Below are 24883 nucleotides of genomic sequence, written 5' to 3'. Positions count from 1 at the left end.
AGCGACTGCTGATGCTGACATCTGGTCCGGACTGAAGGACCTGACAACGATTACGGACATGTCGTCTACTGTCACTGCATATGATTCTCTCAACATTGATAGAATGGTGGAGGATTATATGAGTGACCGCATCCAAGTAGGCACGTCACACAGTCCGTACTTATACTGGCAGGAAAAAGAGGCAATTTGGAGGCCCTTGCACAAACTGGCTTTATTCTACCTAAGTTGCCCTCCCACAAGTGTGTACTCCGAAAGAGTGTTTAGTGCCGCCGCTCACCTTGTCAGCAATCGGCGTACGAGGTTACATCCAGAAAATGTGGAGAAGATGATGTTCATTAAAATGAATTATAATCAATTCCTCCGCGGAGACATTGACCAGCAGCAATTGCCTCCACAAAGTACACAGGGAGCTGAGATGGTGGATTCCAGTGGGGACGAATTGATAATCTGTGAGGAGGGGGATGTACACGGTGATATATCGGAGGGTGAAGATGAGGTGGACATCTTGCCTCTGTAGAGCCAGTTTGTGCAAGGAGAGATTAATTGCTTCTTTTTTGGGGGGGGTCCAAACCAACCCGTCATATCAGTCACAGTCGTGTGGCAGACCCTGTCACTGAAATGATGGGTTGGTTAAAGTGTGCATGTCCTGTTTTGTTTATACAACATAAGGGTGGGTGTGAGGGCCCAAGGACAATTCCATCTTGCACCTCTTTTTTCTTTTCTTTTTCTTTGCATCATGTGCTGATTGGGGAGGGTTTTTTGGAAGGGACATCCTGCGTGACACTGCAGTGCCACTCCTAGATGGGCCCGGTGTTTGTGTCGGCCACTAGGGTCGCTAATCTTACTCACACAGTCAGCTACCTCATTGCGCCTCTTTTTTTCTTTGCGTCATGTGCTGTTTGGGGAGGGTTTTTTGGAAGGGACATCCTGCGTGACACTGCAGTGCCACTCCTAGATGGGCCCGGTGTTTGTGTCGGCCACTAGTGTCGCTAATCTTACTCACACAGCTACCTCATTGCGCCTCTTTTTTTCTTTGCGTCATGTGCTGTTTGGGGAGGGTTTTTTGGAAGGGACATCCTGCGTGACACTGCAGTGCCACTCCTAGATGGGCCCGGTGTTTGTGTCGGCCACTAGGGTCGCTAATCTTACTCACACAGCTACCTCATTGCGCCTCTTTTTTTCTTTGCGTCATGTGCTGTTTGGGGAGGGTTTTTTGGAAGGGACATCCTGCGTGACACTGCAGTGCCACTCCTAGATGGGCCCGGTGTTTGTGTCGGCCACTAGGGTCGCTTATCTTACTCACACAGCGACCTCGGTGCAAATTTTAGGACTAAAAATAATATTGTGAGGTGTGAGGTATTCAGAATAGACTGAAAATGAGTGTAAATTATGGTTTTTGAGGTTAATAATACTTTGGGATGAAAATGACCCCCAAATTCTATGATTTAAGCTGTTTTTTAGTGTTTTTTGAAAAAAACACCCGAATCCAAAACACACCCGAATCCGACAAAAAAAATTCGGTGAAGTTTTGTCAAAACGCGTTCGAACCAAAAACACGGCCGCGGAACCGAACCCAAAACCAAAACACAAAACCCGAAAAATTTCAGGCGCTCATCTCTAATATATACCTGTCCGGCTGCAGTAGTGATATATATATATTTTTTATATCATTATTTATCATCCAGTCTATACTAGCAGCAGACACAGTACGGTAGTTCACGGCTGTAGCTACCTCTGTGTCGGCACTCGGCAGTCCATCCATAATTGTATACCACCTACCCGTGGTTTTTTTTTTCTTTCTTCTTTATACATACTACATCTCATTATCAACCAGTCTATATTAGCAGCAGACACAGTACAGTACGGTAGTCCACGGCTGTAGCTACCTCTGTGTCGGCACTCGGCAGTCCATCCATAATTGTATACCACCTACCCGTGGTTTTTTTCTTCTTTCTTCTTTATACATACTACATCTCATTATCAACCAGTCTATATTAGCAGCAGACACAGTACAGTACGGTAGTCCACGGCTGTAGCTACCTCTGTGTCGGCACTCGGCAGTCCATCCATAATTGTATACCACCTACCCGTGGTTTTTTTTTTTCTTTCTTCTTTATACATACTACATCTCATTATCAACCAGTCTATATTAGCAGCAGACACAGTATGGTAGTTCACGGCTGTAGCTACCTCTGTGTCGGCACTCGGCAGTCCATCCATAATTGTATACCACCTACCCGTGGTTTTTTTTTCTTTCTTCTTTATACATACTACATCTCATTATCAACCAGTCTATATTATCAGCAGACACAGTACAGTACGGTAGTCCACGGCTGTAGCTACCTCTGTGTCGGCACTCGGCAGTCCATCCATAATTGTATACCACCTACCCGTGGTTTTTTTTTTCTTTCTTCTTTATACATACTACATCTCATTATCAACCAGTCTATATTAGCAGCAGACACAGTACGGTAGTTCACGGCTGTAGCTACCTCTGTGTCGGCACTCGGCAGTCCATCCATAATTGTATACCACCTACCCGTGGTTTTTTTTTTCTTTCTTCTTTATACATACTACATCTCATTATCAACCAGTCTATATTAGCAGCAGACACAGTACGGTAGTTCACGGCTGTAGCTACCTCTGTGTCGGCACTCGGCAGTCCATCCATAATTGTATACCACCTACCCGTGGTTTTTTTTTTCTTTCTTCTTTATACATACTACATCTCATTATCAACCAGTCTATATTAGCAGCAGACACAGTACAGTACGGTAGTCCACGGCTGTAGCTACCTCTGTGTCAGCACTCGGCAGTCCATCCATAATTGTATACCACCTACCCGTGGTTTTTTTTTTCTTTCTTCTTTATACATACTACATCTCATTATCAACCAGTCTATATTAGCAGCAGACACAGTACAGTACGGTAGTCCACGGCTGTAGCTACCTCTGTGTCGGCACTCGGCAGTCCATCCATAATTGTATACCACCTACCCGTGGTTTTTTTTTTCTTTCTTCTTTATACATACTACATCTCATTGTCATCCAGTCTATACTAGCAGCAGACACAGTACAGTACGGTAGTCCACGGCTGTAGCTATCTCTGTGTCGGCACTCGGCAGTCCATCCATAATTGTATACCACCTACCCGTGGTTTTTTTTTTCTTTCTTCTTTATACATACTACATCTCATTATCAACCAGTCTATATTAGCAGCAGACACAGTACGGTAGTTCACGGCTGTAGCTACCTCTGTGTCGGCACTCGGCAGTCCATCCATAATTGTATACCACCTACCCGTGGTTTTTTTTTTCTTTCTTCTTTATACATACTACATCTCATTATCAACCAGTCTATATTAGCAGCAGACACAGTACAGTACGGTAGTCCACGGCTGTAGCTACCTCTGTGTCAGCACTCGGCAGTCCATCCATAATTGTATACCACCTACCCGTGGTTTTTTTCTTCTTTCTTCTTTATACATACTACATCTCATTATCAACCAGTCTATATTAGCAGCAGACACAGTACAGTACGGTAGTCCACGGCTGTAGCTACCTCTGTGTCGGCACTCGGCAGTCCATCCATAATTGTATACCACCTACCCGTGGTTTTTTTTTTCTTTCTTCTTTATACATACTACATCTCATTGTCATCCAGTCTATACTAGCAGCAGACACAGTACAGTACGGTAGTCCACGGCTGTAGCTATCTCTGTGTCGGCACTCGGCAGTCCATCCATAATTGTATACCACCTACCCGTGTTTTTTTTTTCTTTCTTCTTTATACATACTACATCTCATTATCAACCAGTTTATATTAGCAGCAGACACAGTACAGTACGGTAGTCCACGGCTGTAGCTACCTCTGTGTCGGCACTCGGCAGTCCATCCATAATTGTATACCACCAACCCGTGGTTTTTTTTTTCTTTCTTCTTTATACATACTACATCTCATTATCAACCAGTCTATATTAGCAGCAGACACAGTACGGTAGTTCACGGCTGTAGCTACCTCTGTGTCGGCACTCGGCAGTCCATCCATAATTGTATACCACCTACCCGTGTTTTTTTTTTCTTTCTTCTTTATACATACTACATCTCATTATCAACCAGTCTATATTAGCAGCAGACACAGTACAGTACGGTAGTCCACGGCTGTAGCTACCTCTGTGTCGGCACTCGGCAGTCCATCCATAATTGTATACCACCTACCCGTGGTTTTTTTTTCCTTTCTTCTTTATACATACTACATCTCATTATCAACCAGTCTATATTAGCAGCAGACACAGTACAGTACGGTAGTCCACGGCTGTAGCTATCTCTGTGTCGGCACTCGGCAGTCCATCCATAATTGTATACCACCTACCCGTGGTTTTTTTTTTCTTTCTTCTTTATACATACTACATCTCATTATCAACCAGTCTATATTAGCAGCAGACACAGTACGGTAGTTCACGGCTGTAGCTACCTCTGTGTCGGCACTCGGCAGTCCATCCATAATTGTATACCACCTACCCGTGGTTTTTTTTTTCTTTCTTCTTTATACATACTACATCTCATTATCAACCAGTCTATATTAGCAGCAGACACAGTACAGTACGGTAGTCCACGGCTGTAGCTACCTCTGTGTCAGCACTCGGCAGTCCATCCATAATTGTATACCACCTACCCGTGGTTTTTTTTTTCTTTCTTCTTTATACATACTACATCTCATTATCAACCAGTCTATATTAGCAGCAGACACAGTACAGTACGGTAGTCCACGGCTGTAGCTACCTCTGTGTCGGCACTCGGCAGTCCATCCATAATTGTATACCACCTACCCGTGTTTTTTTTTTTCTTTCTTCTTTATACATACTACATCTCATATCATCCAGTCTATACTAGCAGCAGACACAGTACAGTACGGTAGTCCACGGCTGTAGCTATCTCTGTGTCGGCACTCGGCAGTCCATCCATAATTGTATACCACCTACCCGTGGTTTTTTTTTTCTTTCTTCTTTATACATACTACATCTCATTATCAACCAGTCTATATTAGCAGCAGACACAGTACAGTACGGTAGTCCACGGCTGTAGCTACCTCTGTGTCGGCACTCGGCAGTCCATCCATAATTATATACCACCTACCCGTGGTTTTTTTTTTCTTTCTTCTTTATACATACTACATCTCATTATCAACCAGTCTATATTAGCAGCAGACACAGTACGGTAGTCCACGGCTGTAGCTACCTCTGTGTCGGCACTCGGCAGTCCATCCATAATTGTATACTAGTATCCATCCATCTCCATTGTTTACCTGAGGTGCCTTTTAGTTGTGCCTATTAAAATATGGAGAACAAAAATGTTGAGGTTCCAAAATTAGGGAAAGATCAAGATCCACTTCCACCTCGTGCTGAAGCTGCTGCCACTAGTCATGGCCGAGACGATGAAATGCCAGCAACGTCGTCTGCCAAGGCCGATGCCCAATGTCATAGTACAGAGCATGTCAAATCCAAAACACCAAATATCAGTAAAAAAAGGACTCCAAAACCTAAAATAAAATTGTCGGAGGAGAAGCGTAAACTTGCCAATATGCCATTTACCACACGGAGTGGCAAGGAACGGCTGAGGCCCTGGCCTATGTTCATGGCTAGTGGTTCAGCTTCACATGAGGATGGAAGCACTCAGCCTCTCGCTAGAAAACTGAAAAGACTCAAGCTGGCAAAAGCACCGCAAAGAACTGTGCGTTCTTCGAAATCCCAAATCCACAAGGAGAGTCCAATTGTGTCGGTTGCGATGCCTGACCTTCCCAACACTGGACGTGAAGAGCATGCGCCTTCCACCATTTGCACGCCCCCTGCAAGTGCTGGAAGGAGCACCCGCAGTCCAGTTCCTGATAGTCAGATTGAAGATGTCAGTGTTGAAGTACACCAGGATGAGGAGGATATGGGTGTTGCTGGCGCTGGGGAGGAAATTGACCAGGAGGATTCTGATGGTGAGGTGGTTTGTTTAAGTCAGGCACCCGGGGAGACACCTGTTGTCCGTGGGAGGAATATGGCCACTGACATGCCTGGTGAAAATACCAAAAAAATCAGCTCTTCGGTGTGGAAGTATTTCAACAGAAATGCGGACAACAGGTGTCAAGCCGTGTGTTGCCTTTGTCAAGCTGTAATAAGTAGGGGTAAGGACGTTAACCACCTCGGAACATCCTCCCTTATACGTCACCTGCAGCGCATTCATAATAAGTCAGTGACAAGTTCAAAAACTTTGGGCGACAGCGGAAGCAGTCCACTGACCAGTAAATCCCTTCCTCTTGTAACCAAGCACACGCAAACCACCCCACCAACTCCCTCAGTGTCAATTTCCTCCTTCCCCAGGAATGCCAATAGTCCTGCAGGCCATGTCACTGGCAATTCTGACGAGTCCTCTCCTGCCTGGGATTCCTCCGATGCATCCTTGCGTGTAACGCCTACTGCTGCTGGCGCTACTGTTGTTGCTGCTGGGAGTCGATGGTCATCCCAGAGGGGAAGTCGTAAGCCCACTTGTACTACTTCCAGTAAGCAACTGACTGTTCAACAGTCCTTTGCGAGGAAGATGAAATATCACAGCAGTCATCCTGCTGCAAAGCGGATAACTGAGGCCTTGACAACTATGTTGGTGTTAGACGTGCGTCCGGTATCCGCCGTTAGTTCACAGGGAACTAGACAATTTATTGAGGCAGTGTGCCCCCGATACCAAATACCATCTAGGTTCCACTTCTCTAGGCAGGCGATACCGAGAATGTACACGGACGTCAGAAAAAGACTCACCAGTGTCCTAAAAAATGCAGTTGTACCCAATGTCCACTTAACCACGGACATGTGGACAAGTGGAGCAGGGCAGGGTCAGGACTATATGACTGTGACAGCCCACTGGGTAGATGTATGGACTCCCGCCGCAAGAACAGCAGCGTCGGCACCAGTAGCAGCATCTCGCAAACGCCAACTCTTTCCTAGGCAGGCTACGCTTTGTATCACCGGTTTCCAGAATACGCACACAGCAGCTGAAAACCTCTTACGGCAACTGAGGAAGATCATCGCGGAATGGCTTACCCCAATTGGACTCTCCTGTGGATTTGTGGCATCGGACAACGCCAGCAATATTGTGTGTGCATTAAATATGGGCAAATTCCAGCACGTCCCATGTTTTGCACATACCTTGAATTTGGTGGTGCAGAATTTTTAAAAAAACGACAGGGGCGTGCAAGAGATGCTGTCGGTGGCCAGAAGAATTGCGGGACACTTTCGGCGTACAGGCACCACATACAGAAGACTGGAGCACCACCAAAAACTACTGAACCTGCCCTGCCATCATCTGAAGCAAGAAGTGGTAACGAGGTGGAATTCAACCCTCTATATGCTTCAGAGGTTGGAGGAGCAGCAAAAGGCCATTCAAGCCTATACAATTGAGCACGATATAGGAGGTGGAATGCACCTGTCTCAAGCGCAGTGGAGAATGATTTCAACGTTGTGCAAGGTTCTGATGCCCTTTGAACTTGCCACACGTGAAGTCAGTTCAGACACTGCCAGCCTGAGTCAGGTCATTCCCCTCATCAGGCTTTTGCAGAAGAAGCTGGAGACATTGAAGGAGGAGCTAACACGGAGCGATTCCGCTAGGCATGTGGGACTTGTGGATGGAGCCCTTAATTCGCTTAACAAGGATTCACGCGTGGTCAATCTGTTGAAATCAGAGCACTACATTTTGGCCACCGTGCTCGATCCTAGATTTAAAGCCTACCTTGGATCTCTCTTTCCGGCAGACACAAGTCTGCTGGGGTTGAAAGACCTGCTGGTGAGAAAATTGTCAAGTCAAGCGGAACGCGACCTGTCAACATCTCCTCCTTCACATTCTCCCGCAACTGGGGGTGCGAGGAAAAGGCTCAGAATTCCGAGCCCACCCGCTGGCGGTGATGCAGGGCAGTCTGGAGCGACTGCTGATGCTGACATCTGGTCCGGACTGAAGGACCTGACAACGATTACGGACATGTCGTCTACTGTCACTGCATATGATTCTCTCAACATTGAAAGAATGGTGGAGGATTATATGAGTGACCGCATCCAAGTAGGCACGTCACACAGTCCGTACTTATACTGGCAGGAAAAAGAGGCAATTTGGAGGCCCTTGCACAAACTGGCTTTATTCTACCTAAGTTGCCCTCCCACAAGTGTGTACTCCGAAAGAGTGTTTAGTGCCGCCGCTCACCTTGTCAGCAATCGGCGAACGAGGTTACATCCAGAAAATGTGGAGAAGATGATGTTCATTAAAATGAATTATAATTAATTCCTCCGCGGAGACATTGACCAGCAGCAATTGCCTCCACAAAGTACACAGGGAGCTGAGATGGTGGATTCCAGTGGGGACGAATTGATAATCTGTGAGGAGGGGGATGTACACGGTGATATATCGGAGGATGATGATGAGGTGGACATCTTGCCTCTGTAGAGCCAGTTTGTGCAAGGAGAGATTAATTGCTTCTTTTTTGGTGGGGGTCCAAACCAACCCGTCATATCAGTCACAGTCGTGTGGCAGACCCTGTCACTGAAATGATGGGTTGGTTAAAGTGTGCATGTACTGTTTATACAACATAAGGGTGGGTGGGAGGGCCCAAGGACAATTCCATCTTGCACCTCTTTTTTCTTTAATTTTTCTTTGCGTTATGTGCTGTTTGGGGGGTGTTTTTTGGAAGGGCCATCCTGCGTGACACTGCAGTGCCACTCCTAGATGGGCCCGGTGTTTGTGTCGGCCACTAGGGTCGCTTATCTTACTCACACAGCTACCTCATTGCGCCTCTTTTTTTCTTTGCGTCATGTGCTGTTTGGGGAGGGTTTTTTGGAAGGGACATCCTGCGTGACACTGCAGTGCCACTCCTAGATGGGCCCGGTGTTTGTGTCGGCCACTAGGGTCGCTTATCTTACTCACACAGCTACCTCATTGCGCCTCTTTTTTTCTTTGCGTCATGTGCTGTTTGGGGAGGGATTTTTGGAAGGGACATCCTGCGTGACACTGCAGTGCCACTCCTAGATGGGCCAGGTGTTTGTGTCGGCCACTAGGGTCGCTTAGCTTAGTCATCCAGCGACCTCGGTGCAAATTTTAGGACTAAAAATAATATTGTGAGGTATTCAGAATAGACTGAAAATGAGTGGAAATGATGGTTTTTGAGGTTAATAATACTTTGGGATCAAAATGACCCCCAAATTCTATGATTTAAGCTGTTTTTTAGGTTTTTTGGAAAAAAACACCCGAATCCAAAACACACCCGAATCCGACAAAAAAAATTCGGTTAGGTTTTGCCAAAACGCGGTCGAACCCAAAACACGGCAGCGGAACCGAACCCAAAACCAAAACACAAAACCCGAAAAATTTCCGGCGCTCATCTCTACTTTTTTTAGCTGATTACTGTAAGTGATTGTTAGAGAGTATGCCAATACATAAAACTAATGGAGGTTTTTTTTTCCAACTTTTCATTTGAAAATACAAATGAAAAATAATTCCTACTTTGATCATTATGTAAAATGAACTTGCATCACTATAGCATCACCTGGAATATTTTATGGAAGCACTGGAGATTACAGAATCTGTTTTTCCTGCTAATGATATCTTGATACACATCGCGGACAGATAGGTGTTAGATGAAATCTTCTGGAATTTATTACATATATCACATATTTTGCAACATCAATCTAACATGGTGGTATCATCATTTGGCAAGTTCTGGCTTTAGAAAATATTGGTTTGTAAAAAATAAATAAAAAGCTTTTGTATTTTTTTGAATAATATGAGTATTTATTTTCCTATGTGTTGCTACATTCACGAGTGCTTCTGTATTCAGTTTTAAGGTGCATATACACGGAGAGATTTTGACTATGAGAGATTTTGACTGAGAGATTTCCCTTGAACTGGCAGTAGGAGATTTTGACTAACTTTACCAGAGATTTTGACTAAGTGTGCAAGAGATTTTGGCTATGGGAGATTTTGGCTATGGGAGATTTTGACTATCTCATTTAAATAGGGGGATGAGTAGGGGAGTGTCATATATAGTGATGTGCACCGGACATTTTTCGGGTTTTGTGTTTTGGTTTTGGATTCGGTTCTGCGGCCGTGTTTTGGATTCGGACGCATTTTGGCAAAACCTCCCTGAAAATGTATTTGGCGGATTCGGTTGTGTTTTGGATTCGGGTGTTTTTTACAAAAAACCCTCAAAAACAGCTTAAATCATAGAATTTGGGGGTCATTTTGATCCCATAGTATTATTAACCTCAATAACCATAATTTCCACTCATTTCCAGTCTATTCTGAACACCTCACATCTCACAATATTATTTTTAGTCCTAAAATTTGCACCGAGGTCATTGGATGACTAAGCTAAGCGACCCAAGTAGCCGACACAAACACCTGGCCCATCTAGGAGTGGCACTGCAGTGTCAGACAGGATGGTCGATTTAAAAAATAGTCCCCAAACAGCACATGATGCAAAGAAAAAAAGAGGTGCACTGTGGTCGCTGGATGGCTAAGCTAAGCGACACAAGTGGCCGACACAAACACCTGGCCCATCTAGGAGTGGCACTGCAGTGTCAGGCAGGATGGCACTTCAAAAAAATAGTCCCCAAACAGCACATGATGCAAAGAAAAATGAAAGAAAAAAGAGGTGCAAGATGGAATTGTCCTTGGGTCCTCCCACCCACCCTTATTTTGTATAAACAGGACATGCACACTTTAACAAACCCATCATTTCAGCGACAGGGTCTGCCACACAACTGTGACTGAAATGACTGGTTGGTTTGGGACCCACCAAAAAAGAAGCAATCAATCTCTCCTTGCACAAACTGGCTCTACAGAGGCAAGATGTCCACCTCCTCCTCATCATCCGATTCCTTACCCCTTTCACTGTGTACATCCCCCTCCTCACAGATTATTAATTCATGCCCACTGGAATCCACCATCTCAGGTCCCTGTGTACTTTCTGGAGGCAATTGCTGGTGAATGTCTCCACGGAGGAATTGATTATAATTAATTTTGATGAACATCATCTTCTCCACATTTTCTGGAAGTAACCTCGTACGCTGATTGCCGACAAGGTGAGCGGCTGCACTAAACACTCTTTCGGAGTACACACTGGAGGGGGGGCAACTTAGGTAAAATAAAGCCAGTTTCTGCAAGGGCCTCCAAATTGCCTCTTTTTCCTGCCAGTATACGTACGGACTGTCTGACGTGCCTACTTGGATGTGGTCACTCATATAATCCTCCACCATTCTTTCAATGGTGAGAGAATCATATGCAGTGACAGTAGACGACATGTCAGTAATCGTTGCCAGGTCCTTCAGTCCGGACCAGATGTCAGCACTCGCTCCAGACTGCCCTGCATCACCGCCGGCGGGTGGGCTCGGAATTCTTAGCCTTTTCCTCGCACCCCCAGTTGCGGGAGAATGTGAAGGAGCAGCTGTTGATGGGTCACGTTCCGCTTGACTTGACTATTTTCTCACCAGCAGGTCTTTGAACCTCTTGTGTCTGCCGGAAAGAGAGATACAACGTAGGTTTTAAATCTAGGATCGAGCACGGTGGCCAAAATGTAGTGCTCTGATTTCAACAGATTGACCACCCGTGAATCCTGGTTAAGCGAATTAAGGGCTCCATCCACAAGTCCCACATGCCTAGCGGAATCGCTCTGTTATAGCTCCTCCTTCAATGTCTCCAGCTTCTTCTGCAAAATCCTGATGAGGGGAATGACCTGACTCAGGCTGGCAGTGTCTGAACTGACTTCACGTGTGGCAAGTTCAAAGGGTTGCAGAACCTTGCACAACGTTGAAATCATTCTCCACTGCGCTTGAGTCAGGTGCATTCCCCCTCCTTTGCCTATATCGTAGGCAGATGTATAGGCTTGAATGGCCTTTTGCTGCTCCTCCATCCTCTGAAGCATATAGAGGGTTGAATTCCACCTCGTTACCACCTCTTGCTTCAGATGATGACAGGGCAGGTTCAGGACTGTTTGCTGGTGCTCCAGTCTTCGGAACGCGGTGGCTGAATGCCGAAAGTGGCCCGCAATTCTTCGGGCCACCGACAGCATCTCTTACACGTCCCTGTCATTTTTAAATAATTCTGCACCACCAAATTCAATGTATATGCAAAACATGGGACGTGCTGGAATTTGCCCAGATGTAATGCACGCACAGTGGCGTTGTCCGATGTCACAAATCCCCAGGAGAGTCCATTTGGGGTAAGCCATTCTGCGATGATGTTCCTCAGTTTCCGTAAGAGGTTGTCAGCTGTGTGCCTCTTCTGGAAAGCGGTGATACAAAGCGTAGCCTGCCTAGGAACGAGTTGGCGTTTGCGAGATGCTGCTACTGGTGCCACCGCTGCTGTTCTTGCTGCGGGAGGCAATACATCTACCCAGTGGGCTGTCACAGTCATATAGTCCTGAGTCTGCCCTGCTCCACTTGTCCACATGTTCGTGGTTAAGTGGACATTGGGTACAACTGCATTTTTTAGGACACTGGTGACTCTTTTTCTGAGGTCTGTGTACATTTTCGGTATCGCCTGCCTAGAGAAATGGAACCTAGATGGTATTTGGTACCGGGGACACAGTATCTCAATCAAGTCTGTAGTTGCCTCTGAATTAACGGTGGATAACGGAAACACATTTCTCACCACCCAGGCTTCCAAGGCCTGAGTTATCCGCTTTGCAGCAGGATGACTGCTGTGATATTTCATCTTCCTCGCAAAGGACTGTTGGACAGTCAATTGCTTACTGGAAGTAGTACAAGTGGTCTTCCGACTTCCCCTCTGGGATGACGATCGACTCCCAGCAGCAACAACAGCAGCGCCAGCAGCAGTAGGCGTTACACTCAAGGATGCATCAGAGGAATCCCAGGCAGGAGAGGACTCGTCCGACTTGCCAGTGACATGGCCTGCAGGACTATTGTCTTTCCTGTGTAAGGAGGAAATTGACACTGAGGGAGTTGGTGGTGTGGTTTGCAGGAGCTTGGTTACAAGAGGAAGGGATTTAGTGGTCAGTGGACTGCTTCCTCTGTCATCCAAAGTTTTTGAACTTGTCACTGACTTATGATGACATATAAGGGAGGACATATAAGGGAGGATGTTCCTAGGTAGTTAACGTCCTTACCCCTACTTATTACAGCTTGACAAAGGCAACACACGGCTTGACACCTGTTGTCCGCATTTGTGTTAAAATAATTCCACACCGAAGAGGTGATTTTTTTTTGTAATTTGACCAGGCATGTCAATGGCCATATTCGTCCCACGGACAACAGGTGTCTCCCCGGGTGCCTGACTTAAACAAACCACCTCACCATCAGAATCCTCCTTGTCAATTTCCTCCTCAGCGCCAGCAACACCCATATCCTCATCCTGGTGTACTTCAACAGTGACATCTTCAATTTGACTATCAGGAACTGGACTGCGGGTGCTCCTTCCAGCACTTGCAGGGGGCGTGCAAATGGTGGAAGGCGCCACCTCTTCCCGTCCAGTGTTGGGAGGTCCAGGCATCGCAGCCGACACAATTGGACTCTCCTTGGGGATTTGTGATTTAGAAGAACGTACAGTTCTTTGCTGTGCTTTTGCCAGCTTAAGTCTTTTCATTTTTCTAGCGAGAGGATGAGTGCTTCCATCCTCATGTGAAGCTGAACCACTAGCCATGAACATAGGCCAGGGCCTCAGCCGTTCCTTGCCACTCCGTGTCGTAAATGGCATATTGGCAAGTTTACGCTTCTCCTCAGACGCTTTTAATTTTGATTTTGGGTCATTTTACTGAACTTTTGTGTTTTGGATTTTACATGCTCTCTACTATGACATTGGGCACTATGATATTGGGCATCGGCCTTGGCAAACGACGTTGATGGCATTTCATCGTTTCGGCCATGACTAGTGGCAGCAGCTTCAGCACGAGGTGGAAGTGGATCTTGATCTTTCCTTATTTTACCCTCAACATTTTTGTTCTCCATTTTTTAATGTGTGGAATTATATGCCAGTATCAATAGCAATGGCCTACTACTATATATACTGCGCACAACTGAAATGCACCACAGGTATGGATGGATAGTATACTTGACGACACAGAGGTAGGTAGAGCAGTGGCCTACTGTACCGTACTGCTATATATTATATACTGGTGGTCAGCAAACTGTGCAAAACTGAAATGCACCACAGGTATGGATGGATAGTATACTTGACGACACAGAGGTAGGTAGAGCAGTGGCCTACTGTACCGTACTGCTATAATATACTGGTGGTCAGCAAACTGTGCAAAACTGAAATGCACCACAGGTATGGATGGATAGTATACTTGACAACACAGAGGTAAGTAGAGCAGTGGCCTTCTGTACCGTACTCCTATATATTATATACTGGTGGTTAGCAAAATTATGCACTGTACTCCTACTATATACTACAATGCAGCACAGATATGGAGCGTTTTTCAGGCAGAGAACGTATAATTCTGGTGGTCACTGGTCAGCAAAACTTTGCACTGTACTCCTCCTATATAATACTGCTGGTCCCCAGTCCCCACAATAATGCAGTGTGAGCACAGATATATGCAGCACACTGAGCACAGATATGGAGCGTTTTGCAGGCAGAGAACGTATAATACTGGTGGTCACTGGTCAGCAAAACTCTGCACTGTACTCCTCCTATATAGTACTGCTGGTCCCCAGTCCCCACAATAAAGCAGTGTGAGCACAGATATATGCAGCACACAGAGCACAGATATGGAGCGTTTTTCAGGCAGACAACGTATACTGGTGGTCACTGGTCAGCAAAACTCTGCACTGTACTCCTCCTATATAATACTGCTGGTCCCCAGTCCCCACAATAAAGCAGTGTGAGCACAGATATATGCAGCACACTGAGCACAGATATGGAGCGTTTTTCAGGCAGACAGCGTATACTGGTGGTCACTGGTTAGCAAAACTCAGCACTGTACTCCTCCTATATAATACTGCTGGTCCCCAGTCCCCACAATAAAGCATTGTGAGCACAGATATATGCAGCACACTGAGCACAGATATGGAGCGTTTTTCAGGCAGACAACGTATACTGGTAGTCACTGGTCAGCAAAACTCTGCACTGTACTCCTCCTATATAATATACTGGTGGTCCCCAGTCCCCACAATAAAGCAGTGTGAGCACAGATATATGCAGCACACTGAGCACAGATATGGAGCGTTTTTCAGGCAGACAACGTATACTGGTGGTCACTGGTCAGCAAAACTCTGCACTGTACTCCTCCTATATAATACTGCTGGTCCCCAGTCCCCACAATAAAGCAGTGTGAGCACAGATATATGCAGCACACTGAGCACAGATATGGAGCGTTTTTCAGGCAGACAGCGTATACTGGTGGTCACTGGTTAGCAAAACTCAGCACTGTACTCCTCCTATATAATACTGCTGGTCCCCAGTCCCCACAATAAAGCATTGTGAGCACAGATATATGCAGCACACTGAGCACAGATATGGAGCGTTTTTCAGGCAGACAACGTATACTGGTGGTCACTGGTCAGCAAAACTCTGCACTGTACTCCTCCTATAATACTGCTGGTCCCCAGAATAAAGATATGCAGCCCCCTGAAACAAAGTGAGAGGACGTAAGCCACGTCCTCTCACTATCATTTCCAATGCACGAGTGAAAAATGGCGGCGACACGCGGCTCCTTATATAGAATCCGAATCTCGCGAGAATCCGACAGCGGGATGATGACGTTCGGGCGCGCTCGGGTTAACCGAGCCATACGGGAGAATCCGAGTATGCCTCGGACCCGTGTAAAATGGGTGAAGTTCGGGGGGGTTCGGATTCCGATGAACCGAACCCGCTCATCTCTAGTCATATATAGGATGATTTTACAGGGTAGCTGTAATAGGTTGATTGTACAGGGTGGGAGAGTGTCACTATCTGTGCACATAGGGAATTTTGATAGGGTGGGGAAGGTCACTAAAATAGGGTGATATTACACAGTGGGGAAGTGTCAGTATTGTGGTAATAAATAGCATCAGCCATTATAACTCAGTGCATTATATGCTCTGTGGCTATTTCTAGTTAGGTTTACCTACTTGAACGCTTCACATTGCTAGTGCGCTTTTCTTTGTTTGGCAAGCCAGAACAAAGAGCTTATCATTATGGAACACAACTACCAAGTCAGAATATTATATGCTCAGGCTGTGGCAGTGTGGGATATGGAGAGAGCACAGAGGAGGGAGAGGAGATGTGCTTGTTCCTGCTGGACCAAGCAGTGGCTGTTGCAGAGGGAATCTCTCTCGCATATGCTATTGCTGAAGCAGATTCAGGAGAACAATCCGTAGGATTACCGGATTTATCTGCGGATGGATGAGGAGATGTTCCAGGAGCTGCTGCGACTGGTGACGCCTCTCATTCAGAAGCAGGATACGAATATGCGGCTGGCCATATCTGTGCAGGACTGGCTGGTGGCTACCCTGCGCTATGTGGCTATTGTTAATGCCAACTACGAATTTATTTTCATAGATGTTGGCAAAAATGGGAGAGCATCAGATGGGGGTTCATTAAAAGACACCGGCTACTATCGGCGGCTCCTCACACAGCAGCTACATCTGCCTAAAGCAGAGGAGTGCAAGCAGGGCTGAATTTTGTATTTGTAGGAGATGAAGCCTTTGCTCTGCACGAACACATTCTAAAGCCCTACCCTCAAAGGCAGCTTACCTTGGAAAAGAGGATCTATAACTATCGCCTATCTCGGGCCCAACGCGTAGTGGAGAACGCTTTTGGGTTCATGAGTAGGTGATTTCGTATCTTCACTTCTCCAATTGATTTGAGGGTGGACAAAATAAACTGGGTGGTATTTGGGTGTTGCGCCTTGCACAATTATTTGAGGCGCAAAAAAAATACCCACAAGGCCACCACCTACAGCACCGCCAATAGACAAGCCACGCGATCCTGACTCTGCCAGGTGGCCTGGTGTGGAAACACCTGCAGGACATAACTCACAAGCCACCAATGCAAAGGTCAAAAAAGTCAGAAAGGAGTACATGGCCTACTTTAACGGTGTGGGGGCAGTGTACTGGCAGGACGCTGCAATTGAGTAGATGTATTTCAGGGATTGTTTACAATCTGTGGTGAAATAAATGATGTCTGCGGCATGGTTTTGGTGTGTCCTTTTTACTTTGTGTCTGCGATTTTGAGTTGTTTTAAATTTGTATTTGTTAGCTAATTAAACCATGTCGTGAAATTAATTACAAATCCCTTACCTCCATGCAAGGTCTTGTGTTTCCCTATTTTGAAAAGATTGCCCAAATGTTATGAAGCCAGAGAGACATCGGTTAATTGCCCTCATTCCGAGTTGTTCGCTCGCTAGCTGCTTTTAGCAGCATTGCACACGCTAGGCCACTACCCTCTGGGAGTGTATCTTAGCTTAGCAGAATAGCGAACGAAAGAGTAGCAGAACTGCTACTAAATAATTCTTTGCAGTTTCTGAGTAGCTCCTAGATTGCGATCAGCTCAGTCCGTTTAGTTCCTGGTTTGATGTCACAAACACGCCCTGCGTTCGGCCAGCCACTCCCCCGTTTCTCCAGACACTCCTGCGTTTTTCCCTGACACGCCTGTGTTTTTTTAGCACACTCCCGGAAAATGCTCAGTTACCACCCAGAAATGTCCCTTTCCTGTCAATTACTCACCGATCAGCAGTGCGACTGAAAAGCACTGCAGGATCCACAGCAAATCTATTAAGTTTTTAGTTAAATAACTAAGGGCATGCGCCCTGCGTGCCTTGCGCATGCGCATTTAGCAACAAATCGCAGCATAGCGAGAATCGGCAACGAACGAACAACTCGGAATGACCCCCAATGACAGAGATTTGTACCACCATCTATTACCAATTTACATATTTGTTTGCATATTGTGGTTTTTAAAAACGTAACTGAACTGCAGCTAAATAACAGGGATATACTTAGGGACCCGCAAGGTGCTTAATTGTGCTTGACCCACTGCCTGCATTCCGATGTTGTTATCTTGTATATCGTTGTGGCAGCAGCCAGGATTTCATTATTCATCCTGATTAACCACATATCCAAACATCTATGTAAACAAGTGCAACATACAATACCCCTTTCACATCTCCAATGCCGAATCCCACCCTGGAATTGGAAACGGGGCTTTCCCTGATGGAATTTGGCAATGGACCCTAACGGCAGACTTTGGCAGGCTTCCCGACCCGGCAATATGTCGTGATGGTTGCAATAACGTTGGGGTGCGGAGCCGGCAACAGCGCTGGGAGATAAGGTCATCTCTGCACCGCCTCTTCCTATGTAGTGAATGGGGCCCAGGTTGCATTGCCTCGGTAACCCACTTACACTGCCACTGACCCGGTATTCAACCCGGGAATAACCCTTGTTCTAACCTGGGTTGAATTACTGGGTAAGGCGGCCCGGGACTTCTCCATAGCCCTTTATCTTCTTTAAAAAAAGTTACAATATAAATCAACCATACTGAATTGGAAAAAATACTCAAGACAATTTGTTGATTTTGCAAAACTTTATAAAATTTGTAAATAATACAGTATACAGCCAGTTCTGGGCAGGCTTCATTGACTGTATCATGAGAATAAGTGCCCTTTTTGCGCAGACTATCCCAACAGAACATTAGAAGAATCGGGCATAACTCTTACAACAGTACAGTAGAGGCTAACAGTGCTGCGAACATGCAGTGGGTGAAGAAGAAATAGTGCACTTTTCCGAACAGTCTCTTGAAGGAGCACAAGGAGTAGACTCATCCCAATGATCAAAAGTCCAGGACAATGAGGTCATAAAACCAACGCTGCGTAACTATAGACCTCAGTATAGTTCACTTGGAGCAACAGTGTAGGAAAAGGTCAACAACAGATTTTTACACTTTCTAAAAAACCGGGCTGAAAAACAAAATTATAAATTAAAAAAACGAGGGTCGCCCAGGACCGATGCCTGTGAAGGGATGACGTGCTAGGCTGAGGGGAGGGGCTGGGCTGTGTGGGTGCCGCCGGAAAATAAGACATCTGATGAGGAGGGTTTCCCAGCGCATACTGCATGGGATGGTGATGTGGAAAGGTAGATGGGGGAACATTTTGGAGATGGCGCCTGGCAGGTGGCACTATCTCACACTCATCGACCAGTGTCCGGTCGATGGCGCGTGTGGTAGCATCAAGTACCAGGTGCTTGTGGATCCACTTTTGATCCTCAGTCATCTGCCTCATCTCCGCCACGATGAAATTGGCAAAGGTTTGTTCATAATCCGGGGACCTATTCAGAACCTCCTAAGCATGTGCAAAAAAATGCTGTGAGCTGGAGGCGGCAGAGGTGACCCTCCTGGATGTCCTCCGTCATGTGGGAGGACGTGGCTGAGGTGCTGCAGATTCCTCAGACTCGACCACCTCTGCAGATTCCGGAGTCGAATGCTCCACCTCCAGCTCCTGGGTAAGATCCTGCAAAATAATTGAAAAACAGCAAATTGATTCCAGGTCAAAATGTTGTGGGAACAATACAATACAAATATGTATGTACTTACCAGATCCAGCCTCTCCTGGGCCTCCTCTTCCATGAGGATTGGAGATTCTGGATACAGGCTTCCCAGTGACCTTGTCCGCGGCTCCTGCTCCAACGTGAACTTGAAGAGGTCATAGTACAACAGCGTCGGCTTATAGACCTCATCTGTCCCAGCTCCGGATCGCTGTGACTCTTCCACCCTCTTTTGCTCCTTTATGAAGACTGTTCGGAAATTAGCAATCTTCTTCTTCACCCAAGCAATGTCCGCAGAACTGTTTTGGCCTCTACTGTACTCGATCAACTGTTGAAATGCCTTATTCTTCTTGGTCCTGTTGGAATAGTCCGCGCTCTTCACTCTCCACAGGCACTCATTCTCATGATAAATTCCAATGAAGCCTGCCCAGAATTGACGATACTGCTCACTAGCCATTTCTGTGTAAAAATTAAAAACACAGTGCCTGGTAAACAAATATGCCCCCAGAAATGCAGTGGTTGAAAAACACATATCTGCCCCCACTTCCCCTGCACCTGTTAAAGCACATTATACACATTGCACCAGGCAGAGCAATACACATTGCACGAGGTACAGCACGTTATACAGTACACATTGCAACAGGTAGAGCACGTTTTACACTTTGCGCCAGGTAGAGCACTTAGCAATTATTAGATTAAAAAACAGGCCAATAAATTATTCTAAACACATTACTAAAACATACATTTTATATATGCAATGGGTTTATGGTGCTGCTATGATAGGAGCCACAGACTGGATTTAGACATTACAAAAGTATTGCAGGGGGTGGGGGGTGAGAGGGTGACAATGCTGTTGGGCTGTTATCATACTGGAGATATGCATTCAGATTCCCAGCTGTGGGGATCCCGGCAGCCGTAATATAGACTCTGGAATCCCCAAAGCACAGGGCCGGCACCAGGCCTACTAGCACCCAGAGCGAGGAAATTTGAAAGTGCCGCCCCCCTTTTTTTTTTCCTTGAAAAGTGGACGTGGCCTCGCAACTTTATATTATCAGACTATAGATATATTTTCACACCCCTCTATACACACAATTAGCAGCCTTACACATAACGCTCATAGTAGTGTACTTTACACATAATGTCTCTAGTATAGTGTGCAGTGCCAGTTACACATATGCTCCCTGTTGTGCCAAATACACATGCACCCTCAGTAGTGCCAGATACACAGTATATGCCCGCAGCAGTGCCAGATACACAGCATATGCCCGCAGCAGTGCCAGATACACAGTATATGCTCCCAGCAGTGCCAGATACACGTGCCCCCAAAATAGCCAGATACACTCGCCCCCAGAGTGCCAGCTGCACTGAGTCTGCACCAGTGTCCATCCCGCGGCCCACCTCCTGGCTGAGTCCTACCAGTGGCTGTGTGTGCTGACGAGGGGGAGTGCTGTGGGTGGACTAAAGCAAAGCTAATCTGTGTGCGCTGTGTGATGCCATTGCCGCACAGCATGCAGGGTAGTTTAGCTTTGTCCCACCCACAGCACTCCCCCCTCATTGGCACACACAGCCACTACTGCAGGACCTGGCTCCAGGCAGGCTCCAATATGGTGGCACTAGCATGTGCCACACTTTAAGGCTGGCACCCTGCGCGGCCACTCTATTGGAACATGCCTGTAGCCAGCCCTGCCACAGCATGCAGGGGGGGTTAGTTATGGGTTATGGTTAGGCACACTCGGGGGGGGGGGGGGTGCTTGAGGGTTAGGCTATAGAGAGGGGGGTTAGGCACTAAGGGGGGCGGATTAGGTATAGGCTACAGAGTGGGAGGGTTAGGGGTATGGGAGGGAGGATTGGGTACTCTCTGCACCCTTGTTGGCATTACTGCGATTGGAATGCCGGCATTGGTATACTGGGGGTCATTCCGAGTTGTTCGCTCGCAAGCTGCTTTTAGCAGCTTTGCACACGCTAAGCCGCCGCCTACTGGGAGTGAATCTTAGCATAGTAAAATTGCGAACGAAAGATTAGCAGAATTGCGAATAGACACTTCTTAGCAGTTTCTGAGTAGCTCCAGACTTACTCGGCATCTGCGATCAGTTCAGTCAGTTTCGTTCCTGGTTTGACGTCACAAACACACCCAGCGTTCGCCCAGACACTCCTCCGTTTCTCCAGCCACTCCCGCGTTTTTCCCAGAAACGGTAGCGTTTTTTTCACACACTCCCATAAAACGTCCAGTTTCCGCCCAGAAACACCAACTTCCTGTCAATCACATTACGATCACCAGAACGAAGAAAAAACCTCGTAATGCCGTGAGTAAAATACCTAACTGCTTAGCAAATTTACTTGGCGCAGTCGCACTGCGGACATTGCGCATGCGCATTAGCGACTAATCGCTCCGTTGCGAGAAAAAAATACAGAGCGAACAACTCGGAATGACCCCCACTGAACGATGGCCTCCCAACAGATGATTTTTTGGACACTTGGTACAGCCACTGGAATTCAAGAGAGAGAGGGAGGAAGAGAGAGACAGGGAAAGACAGAGGGGTATATTTACTAAGCTCCCGATTTTGACCGAGTTGGTGTTTTTTCTTCAAAGTGACATCTCGGTCATTTACTAAACACCAATCTCGGCAGTGATGAGGGCATTCGTATTTTTTTTGTGGGCTGAGAAAAAAATACGAATGAATACACCATCGGTCAAACACGCCTGTTATTATAGAACTCGGTCATTTACTAAAATCAATCACTGCCGACAATAGCCAAACACTGCCGGGAAAAAGTACAAATCGTAAAAAAAAGCAGTTTTCAAATAGACCTGCTTTTTTTTACCGTGTTCTGATAGGCATGCATGGATCAGTGAGATCCATCCATGTTTATCAGTGGGAAGGGGTGTGAAAGGCTTAAAATCAGAAAAAAAAATTGCGTGGGGTCCCCCCTCCTAAGCATAACCAGCCTCGGGCTCTTTGAGCCAGTCCTGGTTGTAAAAATACAGGGAAAAAATTGACAGGGATTCCCCCATATTTTAACAACCAGCACCGGGCTCTGCGCCTGGTCCTGGTGCAAAAAATACCAGGGGATAAAAAGCGTAGGGGTCCCCTGTATTTTTAACACCAGCACCGGGCTCCACTAGTCAGTGAGATAATGCCACAGCCGGGGGACACTTTTATATTGGTCCCTGTGGCCCTGGCATTAAATCACCAACTAGTCAAGGGGTCACCCCCCTCCAGCCACCCAAGGGCCAGGGGTGAAGCCTGAGGCTGTCCCCCCCATCCCTGGGTGGTGGATGGGGGGCTGATAGTCTTTCAAAGTGACAAAAAAAAGAATATTGTCTTTTGCTGTGGAACTACAAGTACCAGAAAGCCTCCCCCTCATGCTGATACTTGGAAAACCACAAGTACCAGCATGCGGAGAAATAACGGACCCAATGGTACCTGTAGTTCCACAACAAAAGAAATACCCAAATAAAAACACAACTCACACACCGTGAAAGTAAAAATTTATTTAAACACACTTACACACTCACACATACTTACCTACATCCCACGCCACCAATCACGTCCACTTGTCCAGTAGAATCCAATAAGGGTACCTGTAAAAAAAACACTCAAAATACTCACCTATTATCTGGTGAAGTTCAGTTCTCTTCGTTTCAGTAGGCAGTCCAGGGTGAAACATAAAAAAAATGAAAAACCGCTCCAAACGAACTAAAGGGCATCCATGTTTACACATGAAACCCCTTTCCAAGAATGCCGGGACCCCCCCAATGGCTGATCTTCACCCCTGACTCGGAGGTCGGGGGTGAAGCCAGTGCTGGGTGCTGAGCAGAGAGGTAGAGCACCAGGTAGAGCACTACTACACTTTGCGCCAGGTAGAGCACTGAAACACTTTGCGCTAGGTAGAGCACTAATACACTTTGCGCCAGGTAGAGCACTAATACACTTTGCGCCAGGTAGAGCACTAATACACTTTGAGCCAGGTAGAGCACTAATACACTTTGCGCCAGGTAAAGCACTAATACACTTTGCGCCAGGTAGAGCACTAATACACTTTGTGCCAGGTAGAGCACTAATACACTGCGCCAGGTAGCTGTCAGCATCCCTCAGGGCCAGCTACGGACACACCACACAGCGAACCCCCCCCGGACCTGCACCAGCTGTCAGCATCCCTCAGGGATAGCTATGGACACACCACATAGCTGCTCCCCCCCTCCCCCGCACTGGCTGTCAGCATCCCTCAGGGCTAGCTACGGACACACCACACAGCGCTCCCCCCTCCGCACCCCGCACTGGCTGTCAGCGGCCCTCAGGAAGAGACTGGGCGCTATCTCACAGCCAGCCATGGACACAACACACAGCGCAAACCCCCCCCTGCCCTCAGGGCCAGCAACGGACACACCACACAGCACACAAGACCTTGACCCCACCCCCCCCCACACACACACACACACCGGCTGTCAGCAGCCCTCAGGAATAGAGGTGGGCGCCATCTCACAGCCAGCTACGGACGCAGAGCACCACCGTCCTAACTTTTACAGCGACATAGTCTAACTTGACTTGCCTGCACTGTCTATTTTTCACAGCGATAGCGACCTGGCGGGCAAAATATTATCTGTAATGTGCTGCAGAATATGCAGAATATGTGTGTGTTATATATAAATATATATAAAAATAAATAAATAATAATAAATTAACCAAAAGCCCCTCCACATATCATGACTATGAGTATATTTATAATAATGTAATGTAATGTAATGTAATTTGTGTTTCAGATCCGCAAACAAGATTGAATATAAGACAAAGACATCCTGAATGAATGCAAAAATCAGTTTTTAAATGATTATTTCATTTACTGAAGGAAAAAAGTTATCCAACACCTACTGCATATAATCCATGTGGAAAATGATGTAACACCTTTAGAAGCATTAACTGCTGAAGATCAGTCTTCACATCGCTGTCTAGGATTTTTGAGCCACTATTGTTTGCAGAATTTCTTTAATCCAAGCACATTGAAGAGTTTTCCAGCATGAAATGCCAATTTAAGGTCCTGCCACGACATCCCAACTGGATTCAAGTCAGGACTTTGACCAGACCACTTTAAAACCTTACTTTTGTTTCTTTGGAACCATTCAGGGGTGGACTTGCTCTTGTGCTTCACATCGCTGCCTTGCTGCACAACCCAAATGCGTTTGAGCATCAGATAATAGACAGATGACTTGACATTCTCCTTCAGAAGTTTCTGGTAGAGAGCAGGCTTCATGATTTGGTCAATTATGGCAAATCACCCATCCCACACAATCTCACTACCACAACCGTGTTTGACTGTCGGTATGATGTTCTTATTGTGGAATGCTGTGTTAATTTTATGCCAGATCTAACAAGACCAATGTCTTCCAAAA

The sequence above is a fragment of the Pseudophryne corroboree genome, chromosome 4 (assembly GCF_028390025.1).
Source record: "Pseudophryne corroboree isolate aPseCor3 chromosome 4, aPseCor3.hap2, whole genome shotgun sequence".
Classification (NCBI taxonomy): domain Eukaryota; kingdom Metazoa; phylum Chordata; class Amphibia; order Anura; family Myobatrachidae; genus Pseudophryne; species Pseudophryne corroboree.
This window is presented reverse-complemented; position numbering follows the sequence as displayed.